The 18,517-nt window shown below is 42.6% G+C and overlaps 1 protein-coding gene across 6 annotated transcripts in view; it reads left to right on the forward strand.

Annotated features, from left to right (window-relative positions):
• The window catches only part of Plekhg1 (pleckstrin homology and RhoGEF domain containing G1), a 213,637-nt gene that overhangs the window by 57,754 nt on the left and 137,366 nt on the right, over positions 1–18,517 (forward strand). For all 6 annotated transcript variants that reach the window (XM_048419745.3, XM_048419742.3, XM_085688177.2 and 3 more), the window contains one exon: positions 2,606–2,667. The gene's annotated coding sequence lies outside the window, so the exon portion shown is untranslated. The remainder of the gene's footprint in view (positions 1–2,605; positions 2,668–18,517) is intronic.

Consider the following 18,517-nt stretch of genomic DNA (forward strand, 5'->3'; position numbering starts at 1 on the left):
GGAAGCCAAGTTGGGTGGTGATGAACCCCATAATTCCAGCACTTGGGCAGTGGAGGCAAGAGGATCAATTAAAGGCCATTCCCATTTATATAGTGAATTAAGGCAAGCCTGGGCTACCAGACCCTTTCTCATAACACTCTCCCTCTTAAAAAAAAAGAAAAAGAAAAAGAAAACTTTCTCTTAGAATTGATGCTAGATTAGTGGTAGAGCATTAGCCACACTCCAAGCATGAGGCCCTGGATTCCACAAGCAAACAAACTCTTTTGTACTGTCTAAGTACACAGCCTTGTCACCTGCTTATGATGGCAACTAGTCTGTACATTCCCTTTCACTATCGTATAATGGTCTTTTTTTATTTTTCTGTATTTAAAGTATTTTGTAAGACTATAAAACACCGTACTGGATATTGATGGAGCACAGTGCCAGATGCTGAAGCTCTTCCCGCCTTCTGATAGTGCACAGTGCCTCTATGTATGAATGCCTGTAGAACAGTCCCCGTACTGGTGTGACTTTCATTGGAAACTGGCTCCAGCACTCTCTGTTTAGGATCCTGGCATCTTATTTGAATCAAAGAAGTGCCTTACTTTTATTTCTTTGGGTAGAGTTGGTGAAGAGTCTTCTGTTTGCTTCAGCAAGCCAATCAGACAGCCTCTTTTTAAAATGCAGTTTGGGGATTTTTAAAATAAACCATACTGGTTCATATTTCAAGCATTTCTATTTTGGGTTCAGTTCTGATCATTAAATATCAGCTTAGAAAACTGTTCTCACTGAGTTCCTCACATTGGCCCCTGAAGATACTTTTCAATATTCTACATGTTTAAATCTTTTCCATGTCTGACTTGCATTCCTTGAATAATTCTCTTCTTGTGTTTGGTTTTAAGGCTACATTTTCCAAAAACAAGTCTCTGTGATTTCACAATTTGCAAAGCAGCAGCTTTTAATTTTAACTAATTAAATTGTGCATTCTTCCTTAAATCTGTACACATGCGCACACATGGTCCTTTTCTAGCTTAACTGAAACTAAATATTTGGTTCATTCCTTTGTTTTCTCCAGTTTAAAACTAAAAACGGCATTACTGACTTGAGTCACAAGCAAATTTCAAATTTCTTTGTTTTGACTCCCCACATATGAAATAAAATTAACTTACTCATTTTAATGTGAGAGCTACGATTTCATCTTTAGGTGGGACTAAATGTTATAAAAAGATTTTATTCGGTGGATTTTTTTCAAATATTTTACAAGTTTGTGCTTTTTCCGACTGTTCTAATAATGGTCATCCTGGGCCCCCATACCACGCTTTCTGTGCTGGTACTCAGCAAGCTCTTCTCTCTTACATTTTAATTTTGACCCTTCCATAAGTCACCTAGGATAATTTCTAGCATGTTCATAAAGATATGGAGTTGGGAAACTACAGAAATCTCAGTTCCCCACACCTGCATCGTGGCTCAGAACCTCTCTAACTCCAGTTTAAGGAACTATGCCCTCTTCTGGCCTCTTCAGGCACTGCATGCATATGGTGCTCATGTATACACTCAGGCAAAACACCCAAACCCCACATGTACTAGATAAAAATATTTTTAAAAGATATACGGTTGGTAAATTTCTAAGCACATTTGCTTTCCTTTTAAAAACTGACAACACTGGCTTCACTTGGGCAGTGCATATCTTGAAACTTTGAACACTGAGATGTCTACAATTCCTCCTTTTTAAACACGGTGAAGAGACAAAAAGAGAAATTCTATTCTTCTAGAGGTAAGATGGAAGACTCCACCTTCCAAATGCCTCATAGAGAAGGAAGCTGAGAAGAATTCATGGGCAGAGACGTGGAGAGAAACGCAAGGGGACCTTGGCCATGACCTTGGAGGCTGGATCTTAGAGATGCTGCAAAGGAGACTGACTGGCATCTTACTCCCCTCTGCTTCTCTGCTCTGTGGCCTCTGGGTTCATCTTCCCTCCACTAGGAGAAGCACTTCCTGATGCTGGGAAAATGGTTGGAATCCTTGGCTTTCAGAACTATCAAAAGTTCAAGTCTTGAATTTTTTGAGCCAAGAAGAAAATCAAAGATAAGTGAGCATCAGTGTCTTTTCAGTATGACCTCCTATAAGATTTGGGGATTTTTAAATGTTTTGTGATTACTTTAGAATTGTTGTGACAGTTTCCTGGTAAATTCTGGCCTTGTGGCTACTAATGTTCACTTGTTGCTTCAAGTTAGCGCTAATATCTCATCCATGTTCCCGGGCAGAGGAGATGGCTCAGTATGTAAGAGCATATATGCAAGTGTGAGCACCTAAGTGCAAATCTCTGGCACCCATGTGAACAGCCAAGTATTACCACATGTGCCTAGAACCCCACTGCTGTGTGGGCCGGAAACAGGAGAAGTATTCTGAGTTGCTGACTCCTTTGTGAAAACAGGGACATGGAGAAAGATTGGGCAGGACACCTGGTGTCTTCCTCTGTCCTCCGTCCCTGTGCACATATAACACACACACACACACACACACACACACACACACACACACACACACACATGAAAATTAAATAAATAAAGATAATTCTAAAAAACAACATTTTAATAAATCACTAATTTTTTTGTCTCTACTATAGGTGAGGACCGACAGAGGGAGTTGTGGGTAAAGACGTCAGAAAAGCCAGCGCCAACTATGAAAGTAAGCTCTTTCCCTTGTTCTCACTTTCCTGTTCTGGGTTTTCTCTCTTTTGGGCTGCTTAACTATGAAATATGTGGCAAAAGGTTAATGGTTATAATTTATGTTCATTAAATTTATATATATATATATATATGAATATATGCTGAAGCCAATTTTTTAATTTTTAAGTAGGTTCTTCAAAGAAACCTATTTCAAAATAAAGCTTAACTCTCTTGCTATCCAGAATAACAACTATTGTTAGGAAAGTACGTGAAATGGAAGACAATGCTTGTGTCCCGGTAAAACACACAGGATAAACACAGGATCAGAAAGAATCTCTCCTCACCTGGCTTGCTTCTTCTGGTTAGCCTGCTAGAAGCCAATGAGTTAGTGTTCCTTTTAAGATGCTTGTCATTGGTCAACGTTCTCTTTGTCCCTTTTGGCTGCTCTTCCTCGAGTTTAGAAATCTCACTCTGATTTGGTGATGGTGGCTTGATGCTGTCATGATAAAAAGGCAAAGGAAGGGACCTGCGTGGCAGTTCAGGCACGAGTTTGACTGTCCTCTCCGACTGTCAGAGCAGAGCCGACTCTGACCACAGCTGAGGCCGTTTGCCAAGTGATGAGCATTGCTCGATCCCACATCAAAGTTTCACAAAGTGATAGGGACTTTATCGAGTCAGCACAGTGCTCTCACTTTTTGTGCATGTGGATGTTTATACTTTCAAGTTTATGACAACATGGAAAAAGAAAAAAAAAAAAGAAAAAGACACTGAAACCCCGGGATGGGTTAAAGCAGTCATTCTCAACCTCCCTGAGGCCATGACCCTTTAATACAGCTCCTCATGTTGTTGTCAACCCCAACCATAAAATTATTTTTATTGCTACTTCATAACTGTAATTTTGCTACCCTTATGAATTATAATGGAAATATTTGTGTTTTCTTATGGTCTTAGGCAGCGCCCATAAAAGGGTTGTTCGGGCACCAAAGGGGTCGTGACCCATTGATTGAGAACCACTGGGTTAGACCTTCTTGGCTCAACCCACAAAGTAATAATGTTTCGCTGGAGTCGAAAATGTTGGCTATGCTGAGCTTTTCTGGAAGAGTTCAAAGCTGTCGCAAAAACCATCTTTCAATGAAGTTAAGATTCCTCAGGGCGTCGGAACTCATGAAGTTCTGTTAACTGTCGAGACCTGGTTTGCCCCCTGCGAGTCTTCATCACAACCAGGAAATGTACTGGAATTTCTTTTGCTTACCTGTGTCTATCTCGAGGGCTCACAAAACCAAGGGTTTGTGGTCTGAAGCTGGTTTACTCACTAGACACAGTGCTCAGAGGTACCTATGAAAATATTTTAATTTTAACCTATTTTCCAAGTATAAGAAAAATATAAATATATTAATGAATATATAGTATGTAATCTGAATTGCATTTATTTGGTACTAACACAGTTAAGATAGATAATTTTGATAATTTTTTTTTATGGAAGAAGGAACACAAGGGCAAATATGCCCAACACTCCCAAGATCCATGTGTCCCCACCTGAGTCACACTCAGACATTCAGCATGAACACTCCCAAGAGGCATGTGCCCCGACCTGAGTCACACTCAAATATTCAATGTTTGAAAGAGTTGGTCATTTGAGGTTTTGTTTGACACAGAGTAGGCATTTTCTTTTTTAAAGAAAGATTTATTATTTATGTGTGTGCCCATGTGGGTTTATATACACCATGTACATCCAGATATACATGGAGGCCAAAAGAGGGCAGATTCCCCTGGAACTAGAGTCACAAGTTGTTCGGAGCCACCTGACGTGGGTGCTGGGAACTGAACCCAGGTCTTTCAAAAAGCAATAAGCATTCTTTCGTGCTGAACTGTCTCTCCTGCCCCTTCTTTTTTTTTTAAAGAAAGAATTTTGTTCTTTGTAATGAATCTATACTTTTTCTTCTTAGAGTGATACATAACTGTCTCTACAAAAAAAGAAAAAAATGGCATGTTGATACATTAGGTAGTTATGATTCTTCAATCAGTTTTCCTAAAATCAAATAACTATTTTCCCTTCTGGATACCCATAGATATTCTGTTTGCTTTGTCATATGATGCATATAGTAGGAAAAGAGAATAAGACTTGACTTGGGGCCCCTTGGTTCCACTTAGCTATATGTCCCTGAAGGCTTGGACTCCTTGGGAACTGTGGCCTACTGTGTCTCCTTGACGATATTCAGGGGAAGGGAGCCCAGAATTGCAGTTCTTGTGTTGCGGCTCTATAGCACAAAGTACAAGGACTTTTCAATGTTTGTGACTCATCTGCTTTCATTTCTTTTCAAAGCCATGTCCTAGTTCTGTAGAAAATATTTTTGTTGGTCTTCAACATTGGTGACTATCAGTGATGCAGAGACCTCCGACTCGGAGCTACTTGTTGACTCAAAGTACGTTCATTGATTGATCGGAGGTCTTCTTTTCAAAGAGGACTCCCGGGAGACCAGGGCCTTTCTGTACCGTGTTGATTGCTCTAGACCTTAGGAAAAAGCAGACAAGGAAGGGAAGCTCAAATGCTTCCTGGAAGAATGAGCTCACTTCCTCCTTTAGAAGAGTCAGGTCCCACTCTGAAACAGCCAGCTGTTGAGCGGGTAGGGAAGAACACACTGTTCAACCTCTGTTCTCTGCTACCAGAGGCCTTCGCAGGCATGCAGAGGTGTTTGTGGTCCCCAGGAAAGCACAAGGGCTTGGAAGCCTGCGACTTACAAACCGCAGTGGTGTCCAGCTGAGGGCGGCACTTACATCAGCTTGTTCTGTCTGACAGAGCCAGTGGTTGCTACTTCCACAGACTGGACGAGAAAGATCCGAAAATTGTAGACAGAAGCGTTACCTCTCTTTCACTACTGAAGACCTAAGACTAGGGATGGGAATAAGAAAACTGACCATGATTAGCAAGATTAGGTTAGGCAACAAACCTACAGAAACTTTAAATATCGGAGAAGGATAGGGCTGGTATATACAGACTTGGGGTTTGTTCTCTTGAGGGCAACCAGAAATACAGAAATATATGGTCTCTCTGTTGGCGTGATGTGTATGTTTGTGTTCAGTTGAAAGCTACATTTTTTTTCAGGTACAACAGCAATAACAACAGAAATTCTGAGTGAAAGCATTCCTGTCTGTTATTCCCTGTGCCTTCTTGCCGAGGGGGCTTCCCCACCCCGGACCTTTGATGAAATGACCCTGGGATGGAGATGCTGCAGGAGCGTGTGGTTACAGGGTAGCCTAGGGGACAGAAGCTTGTCCATCACTGTTGCCAGGCCACACCAGGCATCTTGATCTTCACTCTTCTGTTGGCATTTTCTGAGTCCCTTATCCTATTGTGTTGAGTAACAGGTCAGAGAACTCCTTCTCAGTACAGATGCCATATATTCAAGATGGCAGGTTTCTCACACTGGTTGGTTAAGATTAAGCAAAGTTGAGGCTTTGGTCCACAGTGCTTATGATTCCTCCCACACGGGGCTTCTCTCTGGAGCGTCGCCATCTTTTCTTTTCTATCCCTGTAAGAGGTGATCCTCTAGGATGAGGAGAACCACTCACTGAACCCAGCCCAGGTCAGCAGCTGCCACTGTCATGTCTCAGAAGCAAATAGTCCTGCCGCTGAAAGCTTTGCAGCATTAGAATTGTAGCTTGCAGTTTGGTGAAACTCTGCTGGGGAGAAAGAAACACTATGCACCTCTTGGGTCTGTAGGTGATCTTGCTACTGTGTCGCAAGGTCCTGTAAATTTCTGGCTGAGGGTTGATTGATTTGTCGGAAGTTAGCTAATAAAACAATAATCAGTGTCTACATCATTAATGATTCATATGATGAATAAGTAACTCATTGTATCAGACTAGACATTGCCGATACAACCATCCTGTGGAATTCTTGGCAGGGTGCTGGAGAACAAGAATCAGAATCCAGTGTGCAACCTTAAAACAGCCACTGAAGCACTTTCCTTCCGTCTCGCCCATTGCAAAATCTTCTGACTTTCCCTTGGTCTGACCTGACAGCATTGTGATGATGATTATATACAGTATAATATATATATATATATATGTAAATATTACACAATGTAAATGTAGTAGTTAGAAAAATACAGCACAGAATTACATCATTCAGAAAATATCCACATTTGGCTTTACCTGCACAGTGGGCATCTCTCTTTCTTTAACATGTACCTGCTGGAAGCTTGTGTTCACATGCTGAGCTAGAGATAATGCACTCCTGAGTCTTCCCCATTGCAGACCCTTCAAGTATGCCTGGTGAAGGGGACAAGGAGGTCACTAAACACTCATTCTAGAAACAAATCTATGTTAAAAATGGAGACTTAAAGTTTAACTCTCTCCACCTGTTTGACTTTAAATTTACTGGGAACATTTATCCCCCTTTTAGTTGTCCATTTCTATCCTTTGAGACGCTGGTCTTGTCTCGTCTTGTCCTTGTACTTGGGGGAGTCAGTCGTTCATTACAAGTTTGGTGTGTCTCAGTGGTAGCGCATTTGGCTGGCATGTACAAAGCCCTGAGTTTGAACTCTGGTAACACCAAAAACAAAACCCTTGTCTTCCCATGAGGAGATATCCACTGGATGAGATGCTAATGCCTCTTTCTGTCCCTTGCTTTGAGAATCAGGAATTATGGTGATAGGTTTTTATGCAAATCAAGCTGGGGGAGGAAGGAAGGGAACTTCACGGTCTGATGAGTGAAATGTAGGTTCGAATCAATCTCTTGTCCTGCTACCTCTGAATCACATGTGTTAAAAATAGGCAAGTATTTATTGTAGGAGAGGTTTCCCAGAACTCCTCAGTCCAGGCACTTCTCCCCCACAGTGACTCCTTTTTAACCCCTGCTGTGCTGCTCCAAGGAAGTGGTTTGCTGAGTGCAATTCAAGGTCAAGCTTGAAAGTCGACCCAGAAACAGGCTCCAGGAAGAAATGCAGCTAAATCAAAGCTGTAACAAAGGTGGGGAAAGGACATTTGGATGACCAAGCTGCCCCAGCAGCTACCTTTCCCCTCCACCCGGATAACCAAAGACAGCGCCCACCCTGTTACCTACGATTGACCTTATGCTCCACATGTAAAATGTGAGGGGCATCTGGAAGCATTTAGCTAAGCCACTGGTTTCAACAGCAGTGAAGGTGGCCCTCGGCCATCTCAGATTCTAAGAGAGAGCGTCTCCTTCAAATTGAACTTTCTCCAATCTGATGCCATTTTATGAAACCCGAATGATGGCTTCTTCAGCACGTAGGTAGAAATGCCAGGCAGTTACTTGGTGTGAGTTGTGGTGGAGTCCGTGTTAGAAGAGACCTGCTTTACAATTGTTAAATTCCTTCTTTGCCTTGAACACCGAGTTAAGTATGAGAAAGATCCAAAGGCAAGGATGGTGTTGTCCATCCTTGATGAACTTAGAAAGTGAATCTGGGGAGGAGGAAGCACATGTCCACATGTGACCTTTCTGTGGAGCAGTGTGTGATGAAAAGAAATTAGAAACGAATGCTGTTATGATACGGCACGAGGGACCTTGGCGGGTGGGTCCAGTCTATAGAAGATGCACACCATGTAGGCAGAATTTACGAGGGGAGTTTTATTGGGGGAAGGAAGGGGAGGGGAGAAAGGGAGAAAGAGGGGAAAAGAGACAGAGAGAGGTACAGAGAGGAGGAAGAAGAGGTAGAAGTAGGCAGAGTTTTGTCTTTTAAAGGGACAGGATGCTGCCTGCCCTGCACGCACGTGCAGGGTCCCCAAGGGGTGTGGCCAGGTGAGCCTGGATGCTAACAAATACAAAGAGTAGACTAAAGTTAACATGGAAGATGTTAGAAAAGAACTGGAACAGTTTTCTCGTGTGAGTTGGTTACTTGTGCATGTGTTTGCCTTTGAGAATAAAGCTGCTTTTCCGTTGGTCCACACAGAGCTGTGAATTAAATCAGAATTATTTTATTCTTCATCCAAACACAAGACCCTTCTCTATTTTACTTCTCATTCAGAAAAAATGGCCATTTTAGGGCTCACCTTGTATGAGTAGAATTTCCTTTTTTCTGTTTGTTTCCCCTCAATGTGCTGCAAAGCTGTCAGGGAAAAGAAGTGTGTTTGCTTTAGCCAGATGCAAGGTCCCTGCATTTTAAAAAACCAATGAGAATGCCATAGCTCTGTTCCACATGGGATGGTGGGTGGGTCATTTGGAGGCTTCCTGTTTTTGGCATCTGCAAATGACGGTGACCTTGCACAGACCTGCTAAGACCTTGATGAATAGCCACGCTAATAGGCACGGAAAGGTCATCACCTCCAATGTCAAAAGACCAGATGCACTCGCTGGTACCAGATCTGCTCCCTGTAGCTGGAGATAACAATTGGATCCAGGCCTCCAACAATTAGCTGCAATATTTGAAAACTTTGTGGAAGCACTGGGCCAGATTCCCCCAGCACTGAGAGTCAATAAAAACAAAATTACCAGGCATGCCTTTAGGGAATCAAAGCCTGTTTGGGGGGTTGAGCAAAAGCCAACGTCACCTCCTCTGCCGCCATGTTCCCTTTCTACTCTCATTTGAGAACCTAGCTGCCCCTTTCCAGTGTTCAATGGGCACAAGCTTTTAGAAAATGTGACCTGTTCCTTTTACCATCCCGTGTTTTCTGAATGATGAGGAAAAGTCTGTGCTGGAGAAAGTTTGAGTGGTTGATCAGGCCTTGGTAGAGTTAAAGCAAGGCAGTACAGCCATCACTGTGGTCTAAGTTCAAAAGGTGCGGGGTTACAATTGATCTCAAGCCCTGTATTAAGTCAACTATTTTCTTTTAATATTCTTTGTTTCTTTAAAATGTGGGGTCTGGTTTCATCAAATGTTGTAACTTCATATATATGCCTTTGATTTAAAAAGCATGGTCATTCAGGCGGGAGTGGAGTTTAGTTGGTTCACAGGTTCTCAGGGATGGAATATCAGAGCAACCGCTTCTAGCCAAACCTTCACCAGCTCATGTTTCTCTGGCTTCCCTTTTCTCCCTAATCCCCCGGTTCGATTTCTAATTCTTTTCCGGGTGTTTTTCACCGGAGATTCCCCCAGAACCTTCTGGGATCATGTCTTCTCCCAGCAGCCTCAATCCTCCACTCTCATGTTCCAGAGGGTGAAGATGATTTGCATAGCCTCCCTATTCAAAGCCAACTGTGGGCCTCCGCTCCCACTCTTCCTTCCCGCCCTCAATGCCAGCTTTCCCACCAGATCTAGGTTTACCTCCTCATCCTGAGGTTCCCATTTGCACGGCCTTCATAAAGGATAAAGAGAGTGTTTAATCACTCACCACAAGCTATACACTCCAGGTTACCTGTGTCTTTCAGCACAATTACTCACTAATGGAGTGGTTACAGGGGAGGGGACAGGAGCTTCTCAGAAATGTATGGGAACAGTCTAAAATCAAATGGAGAGAGAGAGAGAGAGAGAGAGAGAGAGAGAGAGAGAGAGAGAGAATGTGGGTATAAGTGTGTGAGCATGTGAATGAGTAGGTGTGTCTGTGTGTGAGTGACTGTGAGCGAGTGTGTGAGAAAGTGTGTGTGAGAGTGTGAATGTGAGTATAAGTGTGTGAACGTGTGAACAAGTTGGTGTGTCTGTGTGAGAGAGTGACTGTGAGTGAGTGTGTGAGTTGTGTGTGAGAGCGAGTATGTGAGAAAGTGTACGTGAGTGTGAATGTGTGTGTGTGTGTGTGTGTGAGAGAGAGAGAGAGAGAGAGAGAGAGAGAGAAAGAGACGGAAGAGAGAGAATTGTACTAGGGATGGAATCCAGTACTAGTATATTCTAGACCCATGGTCTACCACTAAGTCACACCCCCAGACTCTTTGCTTGTACATTTGAAGGGAATTTGAGGTGGAAACTCCCGGGTCTAACTCCAAGTCCGGAGTGCTCCTCTTGCCCTGGAGTGCTACCGTCGCAGCCAGGATATGATGCTGCGGGCGTCCACAGTAGAAGTGGTTTCTGTTTCCCTCTGGTGTTCTGAACTAACACATCCCCTGGCCATTCTGTCTACTGTCCTGGTATATCCTAAGTGCAGTGTCGATTAATTCACAGGTCTGGCCTGAAATTCACAACACCCTGTTATTACTCATTCCAACATGCCTGTCTGTTTGAAGTCTTTACATCACCTCTTTTCAAAAGTGTTTGGCGTTGGTTGTTTTATTTTGAGACAGGGCCATGCTGGATAGCCCAGACTGGCCTGGGACTACGTTCCCTTACCATGTTCTCCTCCTTTGCTCCATCAGCACTGTCTTGGTTGGGGAGAGGGGCATCGTGCCACAAACATGGGGGTAGGGGGAGGCTCCGTGCAGCTGGACCTGAGTCTGCCTCTCTAACTCACAGGGAAGCCTCGGATGGATGATTGAGCACTCTCAACCCCGAGAGCTCAGTAATGAAGTTGCCTTTGCAAGCCACAGCAGGGAAGAGAGGGCGTGGTCTGAGGCCTGCTGGGGTGAGGATCTGGGCCTTGACGATGTCATGGGAGCTGTAGAATGGCCGCAGCTAAGATGTGTCCCTCCTTTCAGATTTGATCAGTTTGCTTCTCTGTTTGCTCTGACCTGATTTTATCTGTCGTGTCTCTGAGGTGATCTGCCATCTCTAGATCACTAGCCTCTGACGGAGTCATTTGGCAATTTTAATGATGTGTTGTCACCTGTCTTTTTAAGAGCTTACCAATCCTTCTTGAAATGTCTCCGAGTGGCTTCTCCCCTTTCTGTCCTCGGGGGCTCAGGCCACTGAATGGCAGAGTGCCTAGCGACTTCTGTGTAACTGTTCCTGTCACGTAAAATATATTTTACAATACCAGCTGTCCCAAGACCATCAGAGGTAAATTCCTGTAAAGCCTGGATCTGAAGCTGTCAGTCAAGAAAGGCATTCATACCTATATTACTCTACATTTTAGGGTCTCCGTAAAGTAGATCTTTAAAAATTAGATGTGTATTGTTTAAATTTCTTAAAATTCCATTTGTATCCATAAGAAAATGGTAAGCTGGTTTGGTTTTAAGTGCAAGGCCGTTCCAGGAAGATGCCCATGGAGAGTATGATAGCCCCATTTCTCATTCTTCATCCGGCAAGTGAGAATTCTGCAGAGCAAATATCAAGCCCCAGCAACTGCACTGTCCAGTCTTTCTGAGCCAGCAGTATTTTAGGCACTGGGTGACCATCAAATGTGGCTATATTTGTAGTCATGTGTTTTCAGAGCTGTTCTAAACTAGATAATATTCTGGTTTTTCGTCATTGTTATCTTCCAGGATTTTTTTTTTCCAAATAGATTTCCATGGCTCTTTTTTTGGCCTCTTTAATCCAGAAACCTGTCTCTCCCTTTCTACCAGCCTTCTTCCCAAGAGTCTGGTGGGGAAGCTGGTCTGGAAACATGTACCCCTGCAAAGATATGCTTTTCTGTTTCACTTCTAATACAAAAATGGTAGCAGCTTCAAGCTAAAACAATAGTGTCCTTCATTAGAGGATCCATGACTTCTTTAGAGTCAATGTTCAAGCCTTAAGAATTCTACCAAGAGGGTCTGAAGCTCTCCTTATAATCAGTGTAGGAATTTACTGTAACAGTCTACAACAAATGGTAGCCAAGTTTAAGATGCCATGGCATGTATTCCTTTCTGAAGTCCACGGATTTGAGCAAAGCCTATTTCTAAACAAAGTACTTTTTATTAACTTCAAAATATTTTGTCTCTATAGAAAAGGTTGTTTGTTGAAATATTTGCCTGAGAAGAGTAGACTTTCCCTTGATCTGCCAGGCTTAACATTGCTAAATTGAACTGTGCTGCAAGCTCCTTCACGGAGCCCCTCCCTGGGGAATTGCTTCCTTTCTTATTGGGGTCAAGGGAGAAAGTGAAACCCTATTCCCCAGTTGTGGAAAGATGCCCTCCGCTTGATGAGGGAATTCCTTGTGTAGAGCCCTCAGCTCACTGACTGCCTGTGTGCTTCTTGCAGATAAAGGCTTATAGTGCAGATTACAAGGCTGCCTGGCACTCACCACCTTCAGACACGAGCAGAGATCTCTCTCAGTAAATCCTGGGGTGGGATGGTTCAGTGGGCAGAGGCGCTTGCACACAGACCTGAAAGACCTGAGTTCAATTCCCAGATCCCACGAGGTGGCCGGAGAATACCAACTCCCAAGAGTTGTCTTCTGACGTCCACGTGGGATCTGTGGCATGTGCATGTCTGCACATACACATTCACATGTGAACCCTGGCATGTGCATGTCTGCATGCACACATAAGTAAATGAAGGAATAAAGAAATAATAAAATTTTAAAAATATGAACATTTGGAAAGTAGTAGTTGCATATGCACCTTGAAGATTCTGTAGGGAAAATTGGGAGTTAACCACGATTCAGTCATTCAAACCATGGATTGGCATACCATTAGGTGCAGGTGATCTTCAGTGTGAGCCAGGGCTGATTTCCAAGTGTTCATTTGCAAACCATTTTGGAGTATATTAAAGTCGTGTGTAGGAAGTTCTCGGACAAACTAAGACCATTTAACTGTGCCATACCTGAAATTTTGTAGACCTGTGAAGGAGCTTGGAGAACCCTGTTATTAATGCTCTCTGTCATTGTTCTATAGGCAACTGGAAGGCTGGCATTTGTAAACTTCTACAGAGCATGGCATAGCCATTTTATATTACACCCTAGATCTTGCCGTTGGAGTTGAGAGATCATTTATTAACTATGAAGTACTGATTTTCCTCTGTATGCTGCAATTACCATTAATGAATAAGGAACTGCTTTGAGCCTATAGCAGAGCAGGGTGGGGCGGATCAGAGCTCGTTGAGGACTGGACTGAATGCTCGGAGAAAGAAGGGCAGAGTCAGAAAGAAGCCATGGAGCTGGCGGAGACAGATGCTAGGAACTTTACCCAGTAAGCCACAGCCACATGGTGATATACAGATTAATAGAAATGGGTTAAATTCAGATGTAAGAGTTAGCCAATAATAAGCTAGAGCTAATGGGCCAAGCAATGATTTAATTAATACAGTTTCTGTGTGATTATTTGGGGTCTAAGCTAGCTGGGCAGCTGGGAACCAACAAGCTGCCCCCTACTGCAAAATACAGTAATGTAGAAATGAGTGACCCCATGTAAAAATGATTCAGAAGAGCCTTGTCTAAAAGTCCTAGCAATGACAGAAGCGCTTTCCAATTACATAGCACTTTAAAATTTTGCAGGTACATTTATGTGTTGGTCTGGTTTCAATTCTGAAGCTCTTTTACAATCTAGACCTAACCACATTTATTTACTTAGGGGCAAAAGCTGAGATGGGAGGCTTTAAAATAAATGGTAGGATAATGCTTGAATCTTGACAAGAAGCTAAGGGGACAATCAAATGGCAGCCTCTAAGAACGTCCATTTTAGTGGAGAGAAATATAGGTCAGAAGAGCATTGTGCTAACTGCAGGGTAAGTTGAACTCGGGTCAGGTTTCTATTCATTTGATGAAACACCATGACCAAAAGCAAGTTGGGGAGAAAGGGGTTTATTTGGCTTACACTTCCACATTGTTGTTCATCACTGAAGGAAGTCGGGACAGAAAATCAGGGCAGGATCCTGGAGGCAGGAGCTGATGCAGAGGCCATGGAGGGGAGCTGACTTGCTTCTCATGGCTTCCTCTGCCTGCTTTCTTATAGAAGCCAGGACAACCAGCCCAGGGATGGCACCAACCACAGAACAGCCCTCCCCAACCAATCACTAATTAAGAAAATGCCTTATAGTCAGATCTTACGGAGGCCTTTTTTAAATTAAGGTTTCCTCCTTTCAGATAACGCTAGTTTGTGTGTCAAGATGACATAAAACTAGCCTGCATAGTCCCCATTCACAAATCCTGCTACAGTAGAGACTTTAAGTGTCCCCTACAGGTCTGTGTTGTAAAAGCTTGATCTCTATGGAGGTACTATTCATTGGGGACAGGGAGCAGTGCAGAAATTTAGTATGTGAAGCCAAGAGAAGGCCCTTGGATCTTTGGGGTGTGCTGTTGGAGAAATAATGACATCCCAGCCCCTTTCTCTGTGGCTGCTTGTTTCCCTAAGTCCTCCTGTTTACAAAGTGCTGCCTCACCACAGGCCTTAAAGCACTGAAACCAATCCACATTGGCACCTCTTCGGAGATGGTTAGCCAAAACAAACTTGGCCTCACTGTAGCATGATAGTCTTAGGTACCCTCTGTAGTGGTGGAGACTGAACCAGCATGCATGCCAGTGGGACTACGGAAATGATAGATAATGTTAGCTTGAGAGATGAGGTGAGATCTTTGCCTTTTTCTTCTTGGACTCCAAAGCTTCCTGGTTCTAGTAACTGCTAAAGTACATTGTTCTAAAAACATTGGTAATCTGTGGTTAGCAAGGTGAGAAATCTGTGCTCTATCTATCTATCTATCTGTCTGTCTGTCTGTCTGTCTGTCTGTCTATCATCTATCTATCTATCTATATCTATCTATCTATCTATCTCTTTCTTACACACACACACACACACACACACACATACACGCACACATACACATGCACACACACCATCTGGAATGCATTTTTCTGTACAATCATTTACCAGGAATCCTTTGGAGTATCCTCCATTTCAACATTGATTCTGTCTGTACTGTTGGCTAAGGAAATCTGAGAAGACACAGTGAAGTGCTAAGTCCTCATGGGGGTGAGCTTTTTTTCTTTGAAATTCTTTGTACTGTTCTGTATCTAGAGAGAAGTCTCAAGTGTGCATTCCTTAGACTAAATGGTTTACAGCTTTCCACACTTTACAATTTCTTTGTATAAAGAGGGTTTTTCTATGTGAGAAACTTGGAGCACTGATGAGAAAGATGTGCATGGGACCAGTTTAGAGAACAGACAGAAAGTAGTTCGTAAGAGGTGAGCCAACCCACTAACCTCTTGTGAGATGTTAAATATGAACATTTATTTTTTTTCTTTCTTGTGACCCTTCTTCTGATGATCTTCAAAGACAATAAGGAAATCTTTTCTTCCAGTTATTTTTGATAACTTCTCAGAAGCCTAATTAAGATTGACAATTAATTAGAAAATTTATCCCCACATTGGGAATACTGTCCTGATTTTAAACATCACAAATGCTTATGTGAGGAAAATTAACTCCTCACACTTTACTTATTTGACTTTAGCCTTCAAGGCATGTTATTTAGTTTTATTTATTCTCATATGCAGTTGGTCATCCACACCTAGGTTCCAACTCATGGATTCAACCAACTATGGATTGAAAATATGTCTTTAATTGGACTATACAGAGCTTTTTGTTGCTAATCCACTGATAATATGGTATAGTCACTATGTGTTTAACACTTGCATTGTATTGGATAGTATATATAAAAGATGATTTCAAGTATATAGACTGATTGTATAGGTTATATGTGAATCCCATGACATTTTTATGTAAGGGACTTGATCATCCTTAGATATGAATTCTAACAAATGATTCTCGGAGCAGATGTTTAGTAAATGGACCAAATGATGTGGTCTCTTGATTCAGGAAATATGGCTCACAAGTAAACCAGCAAGAGTCAGAGCATATGAAATACTTATGTCCTAAAGAGGTTTTGAGGTTTTGTGGGCTGGAGATATTGCTCAGAGGTAGAACACTTGTCTAGCATATAGAAAGGCCTGGGTTCCATCCCAATACCACACACACACACACACACACACACACACACACACGGATTTTATTTTTATAGATCACTAAATGTTCAGTAAGAAAGAGCTAGAAACCTGGAAAACACTTTCTAACCTAATATTGAGAGCAAATTTAAGCTCCTACTAAGGGGATGGTGGATTATAAGGCTTATTGATTCAATGACTCAGGAACATCACTAAGGATTCCCCCTATTTTCCTGCTAAGCCAAGCTTAGAGTTGACCCCTTTTTCAGATCACCTCTCTTAAATGGCCATACAATGGCTGCAAAACACAAATGAAATAACACGTTCCTAGGTCCATCTACACCAGGAAAAAGAAAGTCCTTTCTCTGGACACAAAGTAGGAATTCTCCTTTCAAACTGATGGGGCTGTAACCATTAAGAAACCATGCACAGATGCACTTAAGCTAGTCACGGTCCACACAAAGAGCTGGGAATGGTGTGAGCTGTGGAGAAAGGGTGAGGATGGGGAAACCTCAACATGACAAGTGTCAGGAAGGGAGAAGTGGAGCATTAATGTCATGTGATCAACCAATAATGCCCATTAAAGTGAAGTCATTGTACTTAATGGTTGCCTTCCTTTTATTTCCGAATAAAACATGATACTGTATATACTCTGTCTGAATATATATATTCTCCTGTTATGAACAAGTATGATGTCACTGTCCTCTCATGATCAAAGTAGCTGCAGGCTCCTTGAACAGATGGAACCCCAAATCCAGCTGTTGATATATCCAGAACCAATTGTGCCAAGAGCCTGGCCCAGGCCAGTGGCGTTTTTTTCTTTGCAGTCCATGCCAGAGCCAACCTATATCCCTTGCGAACAACTGCGATGCTTCTGTTACAAGGAGTTCTAGGTGAAAATCACCATCAGAAATGCTCTCTATCCATCTATTTTTAGGATTTGGTCATGGGCCATGGGGATAGGGATCAAGCAGAAGACACATCATGAAGCAGCTGAAGTTGGTTGGAGGCTATTGGCTCAGCTTGCCAGGCAGAACTAAGTTGCAGCCCAGGAAGGATGATGTGGGATTCAGTGATGGGGACAAACAGACAAGTGTCAGCAGCTCAGGACCCTATCTATCCTGTCTAATACTCTATTGATGGGAAGATCCATTCCAACTCCAGAATTCAAGTCTGGGCTCACAATGATTTAGGATATGGTCCTGCAGGTTACAAATTATTTAAGAAAGCAGCTGCCTAGGCTGGAGAGATGGCTCAGAGGTTAAGAGCACTGACAGCTCTTCCAGAGGTCTTAAGTTCAATAACAAGCAACCACATGGTGGCTCATGACCATCTATAAAGAGGTCTGGTAAACTCTTCTGACATTCAGGTATATATATAATAAACAATAAATAAAAAGTTTAAAAATTAAAAGAAGAAAGCCGCAGTCCTTCACACCCCTCCATAGAGGACAAAAGTCCTTGCTGCCCCCCCCTTTCCAACAATACATACTATTACAAGAAAAAGCGCTACTAACTGAACTTTTCTTCCTGCCTGTCAAAGCTATAATGCTTTGACTTCATCACTAAAGTTGAGTTTGGGGATTTGGCTTTCCTCCTGATGGACCACGTGTTCTGTTTCCTGAAGGGACTCACCTGGGCCATTGCTGAAAGGCTGCTATTGCTCTTAGTTATGAAATGGGTGATAAACTGTCCAACTTCTCTGGTACTTGAAATTTGGCAAAGGGATGTGTTCCAAGGTAGCATGGCAAGCCCTACCTTGGAGTTCCCTGAGTGGGAAGAAGGAACAGTTAAGGCTGAAGGACGTTGAATACAGACATCTCAGTAGTCTCTCTGCTTCCATATCCTGTGCAGAATGGTTCTCCAGTAGGTGGCCAGCATTGCTTATCCTCCTTCCTTTAAAGTCAGAAATGGTTTTATCTGAACAAAAACTTTCTAGTGTAAAGTAATTCTAGAGGCTGGAGAGATGGTTCAGCAGCTAAGAGCAGTTAAGAACCTGGATTTGGTTCCCAACACCCACATGGCAACTCACAAGCATCTCTAACTTCAGGTCTAAGGGATCCAGTGCCCTCCTCTAACTTCTATGAGCACCAGACACACATGTGCTATACATACAATCATGCAATCAAAACACTCATGTGCATAAAATGAAATAAATAAATTGTATTAAAAAGCAAACAGTACAGCAGAGATGTGTGGCCCATTCTGAGTCTTTCCCTGTTCTGGACTTAGGGTTAAAAAATAATAATA

Source organism: Myodes glareolus, chromosome 1 (genome assembly GCF_982192425.1).
Source record: "Myodes glareolus chromosome 1, mMyoGla1.1, whole genome shotgun sequence".
Classification (NCBI taxonomy): Eukaryota; Metazoa; Chordata; class Mammalia; order Rodentia; family Cricetidae; genus Myodes; species Myodes glareolus.